The sequence below is a fragment of the Pteropus medius genome, unplaced genomic scaffold, assembly GCF_902729225.1.
Source record: "Pteropus medius unplaced genomic scaffold, Ma_sr-lr_union100, whole genome shotgun sequence".
Taxonomy (NCBI): Eukaryota; Metazoa; Chordata; class Mammalia; order Chiroptera; family Pteropodidae; genus Pteropus; species Pteropus medius.
In genome coordinates, this window is record NW_024349803.1 from 15,191,373 (window position 1) to 15,203,346 (window position 11,974).

The 11,974-nt window shown below is 46.1% G+C and overlaps 1 pseudogene; it reads left to right on the forward strand.

Annotated features, from left to right (window-relative positions):
- Positions 1-10,805: 10,805 nt before the first annotated feature.
- LOC120582510 (uncharacterized) lies at positions 10,806-10,924 on the forward strand (annotated as a pseudogene).
- Positions 10,925-11,974: the final 1,050 nt, after the last annotated feature.

Here is an 11,974-nt window from a genome sequence, read left to right on the forward strand (position 1 = left end):
TTTTGAAATATTGGAAACCAGTTCAGAAAATTTCAATCACTACTAGTCAATAAACACGCATCTGTAGGCCAGATCCAGCTCTCTTATTTGCTGTAGAATAGTGGTTCTCAAACACAAGAAGGCACATCGCAGTCTCCCACGGAAATAGGAAAGCAGATTGCCGGGCCCCGCCCCCAGAGTCTCCGAGTCAGCAGTTCTGGGTGGAGGCTGGAAAGTTGCATGTCTAACAAGTTTCCAGAAGATGCTGATGATGCAGCTGGTCCTAAGACCACACTCTGAGATCCTCTGCTGTCGGCGACCACCAGGGTCTCCAGCCTTTCTTCCTGCCCCCATAACGTACTGCTGGCTGGAGTGAAGGGGCCTGCTCTCTCCTTCAGGGCCTCTTGTGACTGAAGTTCTGTGCGTGACCTCTCTCTATCTAAAGCCTGCCTTCAGGGCGTGTTTTTAAAATAGGAGCAAAAGGGTCGAATTCTTAGACTCTTTCATGTCCTGATTATATTTTTCTGGCAAGGTCTAGGTCTCGAGCATCACACTGTCTTCTCTGAGTCCCAAACCAGGAGATGCTCTCTCGGAGAACCAGGTGCCCCTTAGAGCTGAGGTGCTCAAATGCATTTGATCATGTGAGTACCAGATAAAATCCAGTGAAAATCCTCTTGGTGTCAGGAGTTCTGCAAGGTTGCTCTAATTGCTTGAAGCTTAAAACACATTCTTATCCTCTTCTGCCTTCAGAGAGTCAGTTCCAACTAGGCCAGGGAAAATGTATAAACCCTCGGGGTTCTCATTAGGGCGTGAGAGCACACTTCTGGTGACTAAGGGGGGTTCGGAAGAAGTAGCACATACTCATTGCTCCAACAAGACCATGCTCACCAGAGTTTCCACTACGACTGACGTGTCCTTCCAAATCCGGAACTTCAGAGCTGACCAGCTCTTTTCCCCAACACAGGCCCTGACTAGAAAGTAATAAACTTCCTTGCTCCAATTTCCACCGACAGTGGTACGAGGATTGCTGAAGATCAAGTTTATAAGGTGGCCCAGGAAGCTAGAAATATGGGAATCTGGCTGTCCTTAAAGATTCACTGCTAGGGTCCCAAGAGAACAGCTCACACATACCTCCCATGACGATGCATCTAAGAACCTACTTCCCAAAAGTTCCAAATTCTCTCTCTCTCTTCCCAAATGCCTACATGTCTTGTCCCGGAAATCTCCCAACATTTCCTCGCCGATAAGTTATAAAAATGAAAGACTACCAGGCAAGTCCTAAGGTAACAATTTGCGTCACTGTTTGGCATCTGGGAAAGGCCATCTCCCAGGGCAGGATGTCACAGGGCAGGTAAGAGTGAACCACTGTAAATAAGGTGGTCCCAAGGGTTCCACTGGAGAAAACTCTGATTAGACAGCTCCTCTAAATAAAGAGCGGGGTTCTTGGCATGGACTTTTATGGGTGAAATCACAGCTGGGAAACTTGCATCAGCCCTGCCAACATCCTGCTTTTGGAAGCCGGGCCCTGGGACGCAGGCTCCCCTAATCACTCATCTCTCCCCTCCGTCAATCTCTCTGGGCTAATGGTCTTTATCTCTTTTTCACATGGGGCAGCAGAGGACTGTGTTTCTGCCACTGTTTACTGCACTGACTCCCTCCTGCTACAGCTTAAGCCCCCTTTCCCGGCCAGAAATTAGGAATCCCGAACTTGGCAGACCCATAAAGAGACCAGCTGTAAAGTGTGTATGATGATAACTGAGGATCGAATTGGACGATAGCCTCAAAGTTTTGGGCAATCATGAGCAGCTGCACATCAGCAGATGGTGTCTGTGTACTGTCTCTCTCTGTCTCGCTCCACACAAGTATTCCGGCTCCCTTTACAATGTGGACCAAAACCTAGGTATGGTTCCCCCTGGCAAGGATGTGCCTAGAGAAGAACTGGAGGGAAGAAAATGTAATTTGGATAAAAGAACCTGGATAAAAGTCGAAGTAATACATGTTTAAGGGAATCAGCTCCGAGTGCAGGAATGGTTTGGGGACAGTCATAGTGCCTTACCACCCCCTCTCCCAACTCCCTTAGGCCTTATTGGAGCCCACACAGCTTTACCTGCATGGATTGCCCAAGGGCAGGGCTGCAGAGAAGCCCACCTCCCAAGGCTCCCCCCATCCCTTACTCTAACCCGGGCCTCACCGTAAGGCGAACCTCGGTGTATTTGCCTTGGCACCATGGGAGAGGCGAAAGCAAGTATACAGAAGCGCTGGCAGCGGGGCCGAACATAAAGCACATGGGCACACACCTAGATGCCTATCCTGGTCCCACTGCCCATCAGCTGCATGGACTGAGCCAGTGAATTCTCCTCTCTGAGCCTCAGTCTACCCATGTGTGGGACTGTGATAACACCACCCATCTCACGCTGCCTTTGGGAGGACTCGAAGAGCACCTGGTGCCCAGTAAGATGCACCTGTGTGAGCTTCTGCCTTAGGTGAGGTTCCCCATAGGCAGAGCCTGAGGCAGAGATTCAGGTACACGTGGTTTATTGAGGGGAATGCCCTCAGGAGAAAGGGAACGAGAAAAACGGGATGGGACAGGGGATTCTAAACAAAGAAGTGGTCCCAGCTTCTGCTTTAGCCATGGGGGGAGCTCTAAAGCACGAACGACACCACAGTCTTGTCCCCTCCTAGAGGCCAAGGGCAATGGGCTTTTGTACCTGTGGTCACCTTGGAGCCAGTATTCAGAGAAGCCCAGGATGGGCACCACCTTGGTGAAGGGGACCAAGGTAGGGCACCACTAGCGTTCCCCACAGCTTCTTTACTCCTTTTTAATACTTCCAACAATAGACCACCTTGTGCAGTTGGCACAGAGGCGCGCCTTCCTTATCCCGTGTCACAGCAAAACTCTAATGAGTACCCCACACCCGCATGTTCCTAACAGTGCTACGTGTGTCCAGGTCTCGCTCTCCTGACCTCACGGGAAGGCAGGGTGAGGGTCACTTTGCCAGGAACAGTGATGAATTCATACTGCCCAGCCACACCCTTGCCTCGTCAGAATTCCGATCCAGAGACTCTTCTCAAAAAGCTGAGAGGGCCTGGTCTGCAATCCTGGGACAGAGCCTTGCTTCTCAAAGTGCAGCAGACAGAGTAGCAGCCTGGGCACCACCTGGGCACTTCTTAGGAATGCAGAGTCTGGGCCCTTCCCCGGAACTGCCGACTCAGGACCCGCAGTCTGACAAGCCCCCCAGGTGACCTACGGCTCGCTGAGCCCGAGAATTCCTGGGAGGGCCCTGCCCCTCTCTCTTCTCCCACAGCCCCTTCACTCACCTCCACTGCGATGCTCTCACGTTTGCTGCAAGTTCACCCCTCACTCATTTGTTTCGCTGACTAGCGAGGGGCCTTAGGCGAGTGGCTTCACCGTTCTTGAGGCCTTCTTTCCACACAGCTAGGATGAAGAGGATCACCTCTCCCCCAAAACATTGTTGCGAGACAAAGTATTTAAAACATCTAACTCTGCCAAACACACAGTAGGCATGGGAAAAAGGTCTCAAGGCCTAGCTTCGGGCTTGAACTGTGGTAATATTTAGGAAATGTGATTGAGTTGAAGCAGGTTGACTTTCCAGACAGAATATCTGCACGGATGGGGAGGGAGTTTCAAAACCTTTGCTCTCCCTGACTGCTCGCCTATCTTCAGCTGTCTATGCATAGAAGTATTTGTCCCTGCCTTGCAGCATTCAAGAGGATGGATGGAGACTCTGGGCAGAGAGCAGGGCCAGGGGCCATGCGGCCCTGGCATTTTGAGCTCACAGACCGACCTCCAGACTTCAAAGCAAATGCAGCAAACCAGTGGTGTGTGCCAAAGTCAGCCCTGGCTTCTCTTTTATTAGGCCTATCGATATGTTTTAATTTTTTTAAGTTCCTTGAAGACTTTGGAAAATCTAGAGAATTTAGAAAAAAAAAAATCTGACTTCTTGTCTTTTCTTAACAACACTGGCATCTTTCAACCCTCACTGCCTGGCAATCATTGACTGGAAGCAAGAGCAGCTGCCCTCTTTGGCTGGACCGACCCTCTCCACTATGTCATAGTCCTCGCCATTCCCTCTTGTCATATTTACCCATATACATTCCCTGTTTGGCCTCAACCCCCTATCTTGCTGGCCTTGCCTCAACTGGAAAAAGTAGAAGACCTCAGGGAGTTTGAGAAAGACTTTGGCCTTCTATAAGCCACGGAAGGAGGCTTTGAATGAATATTTCATCTTCTTAAGGGTGAGGGAGACCCTCAAGATACATTTTATGTCTCTCACTATTTGAGCTCTTAGGGTATGCCAAGATTTTTGCATAATTTCCATGTTTTACCTTTCCAGTGGTTCTGTAAGGTGGGTGTCATAAGTCTCATTTTGTGGATGAGAGAAGTAAGGCTAAGAGAGATACATATGTTGTCTACAACTACACAGAGCAGGACTGAAACGTGGACTTGGCAGAACCCAGGAGTCCAAGGCCTTGGCTATAGGCTTAGCTTCACATATGTGCACATAGAAGGTTGCAAAATGAAAAAAAAAAATTAAAAAGAACCAACCGTTTCCACCCTAGTTATTTATAAACTCTGACACCAGTTAAAAAGAAAGGAAAAATCAATCAGTAACAAATATTGTCAGATGGCTACTCTTGCACTTTCATTTGTAATCAAATCCTCTTGGGCAAACCCTCTTTTTGACGTATGTGACAGACAGTGTGAGAACATGGGTCTTCTATGGCCTACTGCACACTGTGTCAGCAAGCAAAGAGTTGATTAGGTCCTTGAGCTGCAGTCAAACCTTAATGTGGGTCGTGTCCCTGGTGGCCAGCTGCTCTTCACAGAGTCCTGTTTGACCATGAGTTCTTATCACCCAATTCTGACGCCATCTCGTCATTCTTTTGAGTCACACTCAGAACTCCTCTCTTACCTCTCCAAGCCTGGAACACCCCAAGAGTGTAGCTTAACAGAGAATAACTAGGCCCCAAGTCAGTTCTCCAGTCATAACTTTATATTATACCACCTTCAAGTCACAGTTCCTCTTTAAATAAACCCTTCTCAGTTTTCTGTCTGATGCGGGATCTTGTTGAACTTACACATTGATAGAATGTTAAAAGGTTCTATTTCCACATTCATGTGAATCCATCTCCTCCCACAGGAACTCCTTCCTCAGCAACTCCAACAGTATGGTGATATAGCAAGTGCTTATACTCTAGAAAATATGAAACATATTACCTCAGGGAGGTATTCTCTTCTATTTTTCAGAGCTCTCGGTTTTAATAAGCCCTTTTTAAACTTTCCTGAAATCTACTTCCTTTTTATATCATTCACCCATCAACAAACCTGTGTTGAGCTCAGATTCAGTTATGACATAATACTGCAAGTGACAGAAACCCCAATCAAACTGACCTAAGAAAAGGCATATGCCCCAAAAGACCAGGTGCTGCTCCCTTTCTAATTTGCCTGCCTCTTTGTCGCCCTACTCATCCTTAAGCATTCGTGGCAGCTCTTGGGTCAGCCTTCGTGTTAGCAAAGTGGCTGCTATAGCTCCAGTCCTCTTACCACATCTTCCAGGAGAACGTGGAGGCAACTTCCACGTTAGCTTCCTCTATGTCTTAAGACTCACTCTTATTGGCTCAAAATGAGTCATGTGCTAGATGTTAACTAGACTTACTGCGGTGATCATTCAGCAATGCATATAAATATATAACAAATTATTACGTTGTACCTGAAACTGATATAATGGCATCTGTAATTATACCTTAATAAAAAAATTTTTTTAATTGATTCACGTACCCATCTCTGAACCAATCACTGCAGCCAAAGGGATGGGATATGGAAATGGGGTGGGAGTGGATATTGTCTATCCCTCTGCAACCAAAAAATTTGAAATAATAGAAGGGTAAATTTTCTAAAGAAAAATGAGGACACCTTTGGCAGGAGATTAGGAGAATGGATGCTGGGAAGGAAGCCACAAATGCCTTCCACAAGTCTCTGCTTTGTGACAGCTGCCATGCTGGTTACTGAGGATGGCAAGTTGAATAAAATCCAGTCCTAGCCTCAAGAAGCTAATAGGTTGGTGGAATCATTCATTATTCCTGTACAGGGTTCTCATCAGAGCCACATTCTGGAGTAGAGAGAACACATCTCCCTTTTATGAGGCTCTTTCCAGGCATTTGAAGACATCTTGCCCACCTCTTCCAAATTTTTCCCAAGCTAAACATCCCCGATTGGTCTGGTCGTAAGCCCTCTGACTGGATGCACAAGACTCAGCCCTCCAGTGCCTGGGCTAGTCCAGGAGCAGTGAAAGTCAGCAAACCACTGAAATGGAGAATGAGAAGATGAGCCTTAAAAACAAAGGCGGACAGAGGAAGGATGCTGGAGGGCAAGACTGCTGGATCCTCTTCAAGGGATGCAGACGAGGGACAAGGTGAGGAAGAGGGCGTCCAAGGATGTGAAGGCCTCAGGCAAGGAGAAGACGCTCTGAGAATGGGGAGGGACTGGCCATCCTGCTGGGGGAGAGCTGCCTCTGGCCTGCTGGTAGGCAGTGGGCACAGCCGCAGGCCTTCGTGCTGGCTTCCGGCCTGAGCTGCACTCTGAAGGTGACAAGTGGCCAGTGAACGTTGCTGTTTGAGAGAGAATGACGTGGTAAAGTTCAGGCTTAGAAAAACCTGCTTTTTAAGATAGCTGTCGAGCAGTGACGTGAGAGGTGCCAGTTAGGAGTTGAGCAGAAATTATCTCAAATTCCGTGTAGTTGGCTGTCGTATCCTCTCTAAAGCAGACGCTGCCCCCAACACACACACACACACACACAATTCCATCGACACACACACAACACACATACACACATATCACACAAAACATACATACACACACACAAACATACATCGACATTATTATGACATATTGAAGACAGACACACACATCATCAGATTCCACCACCAACTCCTGAGAGAACTCTCTCAAATCACCAAAACAGCTTCTCTCCCAGTTTCGGTCATCGCAGTCATTCACAGCTACCGTGTGTGTGTGTGTGTGTGTGTGTGTGTGTGTGTGAGTGTGTGTGTGTGTTGGGGGTGAGGGCTTCAGTGACCATCTTTTCTGCCTTACTATTCAATGTTAAACACTTTGCAAAGAGACCTAGAGTCATTTTGAAAGAGAAAACTGAGCTCGCTGTCCCCAGAGAAACCTCCTCTGTCCATTGAAAACCCCGAAATGGAAAGAGGGTACATCTGGGACAGAAAGAGCACCAGCTATGCACTGAGTCACCATAGGGACTTGGGACACATATTCCATGTTCCCAAACCTCCATTTCCCCCTGTGTTAAATGGGAGAGAGACTCGCCAGTTCCGCCCGCTTCCTGGGAGGCTAAAATGAAATAGAGAGAAAGAATTGTTGGAAAGTAAGAGTTAAATGCTTCCTTTGAGGGCCATCTATATAGAACAGGCCTGTGACAATGTTAATAACAGCTAACGTTTATTGGGTGCTTTCTTTGGGCCAGGCAACCTCATTTCCCCTTTTAATTCTCACATGACAGACAAAGAAGGGATGACCCAGAGGGGTTAAGTAATGTCATCAAGGTCACTGCTAGTTAGCAGCAGAGCTAAGATTCAACCCCAGTGCCGTGTGGCACCAGGGGATGCCCTGTCAGCGTTTCCACTCTGGACTGTCAGCTGATAATCGATTCTTAGTCTAACAACTGGTTCTCCACACAAAATTCAAACTGGAATGGCGTATTACCTTCCCCATACTCTGGAAAAAGAGAAGAGTCCCCAGGTACCAGGTCTGTATTTGGAGAGAATCAACACTTAACAGGATCTGGCTTTGGAAGGGTATGAGAAACTTTCAAACAGAAAATATGTTCTTATCTTCAAAGCGATCGCTGGAGTTAAGAATAGAGAGCAGATGACGCAAACAATGTCCACTGTACTTTAAAAATAAGGATACAGGATGATGACACAATTGCCAAGCTTATTGGGGAGAAAATATGTAAACAGTTCAACTGAGATCGGCCTTAGGTAAATAATCAGCCAACATGTATTGAATACTTACTATATGCCTAGGCGAATACCATACTACTAATTCCTTTTATAAAAAAATTGTGATTAAATATACGTAACACAAAATTTACCATTTTAACCAACTGTACGTTTTAAGGATACAGTTCCGTTGCCTTAGGTACAATCACCTTGTCATGCGACTCTCACCACCATCCATCTTCAGAAACTTTTTATCTTCCCCAACTGAGCTCGGTACCCATTAAACATGAATTTCACCTCCATGAGCTGCCTAGAGTGGTCACATTCACCGATTCCTTTTTTTAAGCAAATGCCACTTTTTTACATTGTACTTTTTACACAACAGAGCAATGGGCACAGAACGGACACGTTGATTTACCGATTCGCTCATTCACTCGTTCAAGCGAGCGAGCCTAAGTGTGCTACAAAATAATTGCCTTCTGTCGCTTGACGTGAACCACAGTGAGACAGGAAAAACATAAAAATGCCTCAGTAACTTCTGAGCTACATTTTTCACAAGGCTGTGGGAGAGCTGGCAACAAGGAGAAAGGATGTATTTTTGAAAGGATAAAGCCCCCTTATTATAGTATTACACAAAATTCCTGCTGCTACAGTTTCCTTCAGGAAAACTCCAGGCTCAGCCAGTACCGGTGTATGAAAAACAATGAAGACATTCTGAACCTCTCTTTTCGAAGCCAAGAACAAGCTTCGGGAGTGTAAGGAAATGTCACCGTAAAAGTCTGGGGACGTGGAGGCATCCTGGAGACCACACTGGCTCAGCTTTTATCCTCGTTGTTTTATGCCACACCCTGCCTTCCTCTCCCCTAGTGTGGAAGCTGGATAGGGAGAACCTTCTCTTTTGCTGGATACTTCTTAAACTCCCAATGGTCGTTTGATTCCATCTGACCGAGAGCGTTAAATATCAGGAATGCATATTACGTTTTCTATGTGTGTGCATGAAGCAGAGAAGCCCATGTCGATCCTTTAGTGTTCTTCCAAGGAAGATGGAGCTACGTGGATATCTAGTTTTTAAGTGAGCTCTAGGGCAGGCTGTCTCCACCTCTGCACTACTCACAAGTGAGGACAGGTAATTCTTTGTCGTGGTGGGCTGACATCTGCATCGTAAGACATTTAGCAGTATCCTTGGCTTCTGCTCACTAGATGCTGATAGCACTGCCCCCCACCACACGGACACGCAAACATTGTGGTTGCGACAACCAAAAATTCCTTCCGTTGTTGCCGAATGTCCTCGGGGAGTAGAGTGACCAGATTTAGAAAACAAAAAAGGTGCCTAGGTAAATTTGAATTTCAGATAAGCAAAGAGTCGTTTTATTATAGCAGTTGGGACATATTTATAACAAAAAGTCATTCATTGTTTATCTGAACTTCAAATGTAACAGGGCATCCTGTTACATTGTGTATTTTACCTGGAAATCCTACTTGAAGAGGGGTGAAAAATTGCCTCCAGCTGAGAACCACTGATCGAGGGCAACCAACCATCCCCGTTTGCCCAGGAATGTTCTGGCTTTAGCACTAAAAGTCCAGCATCCCGGGAATTCCCTCAGTCCCGGGTGGACTGGGACAGATGGTCACCCTGTAAGGTCCACCCTCAGTCTTTTGTGCTCGTTTCAGCTTCTGGGCTCCCCACAGCCCTTGGGGGACGCTGGTGCTTTCAGTAGATGGAGAGGCTTCATTGCGAGATTGACAGATAGGGCTCTCCATGGGAACTACTAAATGGAACTATTTCTGCTGAATTGTTGATTCTCAAACACAACTAAAACATTACCAATAATGGCTCGAGTCAGCCTTCAAAGTGGCCTATTGATTTTGATAGCCTCAGAGTAGATTATTCTTCCCAGGGAAAAAAAAAAAAAAACATCTATATCCCAGATATTCCTCATAAATAACCCAATATTCAGAGCTAATGGAACTTCCCCACCAGCTAGTGAGACTATAACTATACTTTGGTTTCCCTATAAATCCTCATGATGGATTTTTTGTGAGCTATTGTTGCCCTGATTCAGAATTGTATTGACTGGTCTCTCCCTGCATCCTGGGCTGTTTCTAGGCAACAGTGATTCTTTTTCCTCCTGTCTTTTTACATTGGGCAATACAGTAAAGTGAGGCATGACGAGGGGATGTTCAAGAAGATTCTTCTGTGCTAACGTATCTATTGCTACCCATGATGTTACTCAGTCCACCGCAGACTCCATACCCAACTTTTCAGTTTTTTTCACAGAATTCCGGACTTAAGGCAATATGAACAGGAAATCCATCTTGGGTTTCTTGAGCCCATATTGGGGTTCCAGTCATGATAATGGCCACCTGACAACTCTGTAGTTGATGATACATGGGGGTAAAATAAAGTGTTATCCAAGAACTTGGAAATGAGGCATTTCCCAAGAATTAAACAAACATGGTCATATACAATGGCTGTGACTAATTTGATAAATGCGCTACCGAGAAGTCTGGAAATTGCCTATATTTCCATCAGGGCTTCTAGACACGGTCTCTGAGAGGCAGGCTGCAATGGGATGACAGTGGCGCGCTGAAGCCTGCTCACACCTGTGCGAGGCGGGGGCTGTCATGCACGGCTCTCACCACTGGTGGCCTGAAATCGGTCTTGGTGGGATTATTTACAACATGGAACTTGGTAAATCCTTCAAATTGAACTTTATTTTCTCCCTCAGACAACCATTTGTTAAACATTTACTAGTCCACCATTGAATAGAAATATAATTAATACCTAGAATCCTGGCCAGTTGAGTTTGACCACGTTTGAAGGACAATATAAAACCGGCTTGGCGTACGGTCATGCCACCCTGAACACGTCCAATCTTGTCTGATCTCGGAAGCTAAGCAGGGTCGGGCCTGGTTAGTACTTGGATGGGAGACCACCTTGGAAGATCAGGTACGGTAGGCGTTAAATTAAAAAAAAAAAATACAGCTTGGCATTGAAACAGAAGCCCCAAGACTTGGCCATTGTCTTATCAGTAGCTAGTCAGGGACGTGTCCCTATCCAGGTGTCAGGGGTATACTGTCTATTGATCTGCTCCAGACTCCCTTGGGGACCTTCTGAGTGTAACTTGGCTTCTCAAACTTTGGATTATAATGCTAGCTAGCTCTATTTCTCATTTTGAATTAATAAGTAAGCATCTCAGGCTTATGTATCCATCTTGGGAGCCTGAATGCTTCCCAGTGTAGTAGTTACATGCTCAGGTATTAGAAGAAATCAGATATCCTGCGTTTGAACCTTAGCTCTGCTACTTTCTGGTGGTGTAACATGAGCACGTTTCTCTCAATGCCCTCACCTTCATCCTTCCCCCGATCGAACCCCAGCTTAGCTCCCATCTCCATGATGCTTTTACCTACTCTGACACACACTGAATGCACCCTTCTCTAAACCATTTATTTTGTTTTATTTCTAGACTTGTCTCCAGCAACTAAATTTTATGATGCTTGAAGACAAGGATGATGCTTTATATGAATCTTTTACTCCCAGAAAGATCCGTCTCTGTCTGCCCACGTGGCAGTGCCTGATACAAACTCATTGACAGTTAATGAATACAGATGCTTGGGGATGTTCCAGGTGAAGTACAGGTGTGTATCATACAAACTCATCAAAAGTACTAAGCCCCACTTTGCCCATTGCATGCTCTTCTCTTATTTCTCTCCTTAATGAGTGCTCTTTTATCAAGGACTTGACCCCCAACTGTATCAGTTAGCATGTTTTGAGTACAAAAAAACAGAGGGCTTCAACTCACACTTGGCTTCAACAATAAGCAAGCCTAGAGGCAATATAATCTCAAGGTGAATACAGATTAGCTTCTAGGTGATACTCTCCTTAGAGACTCAGGAACCTTCTATCCTACCACTCAGCCTTCCTGGGTGGCCCGTCCTAGGGAAGATAGCAGGATAACACATCAGTACCAGGTGCTCATGGCAAAGTCCACAGGAAGAAGGGTGCTATCTC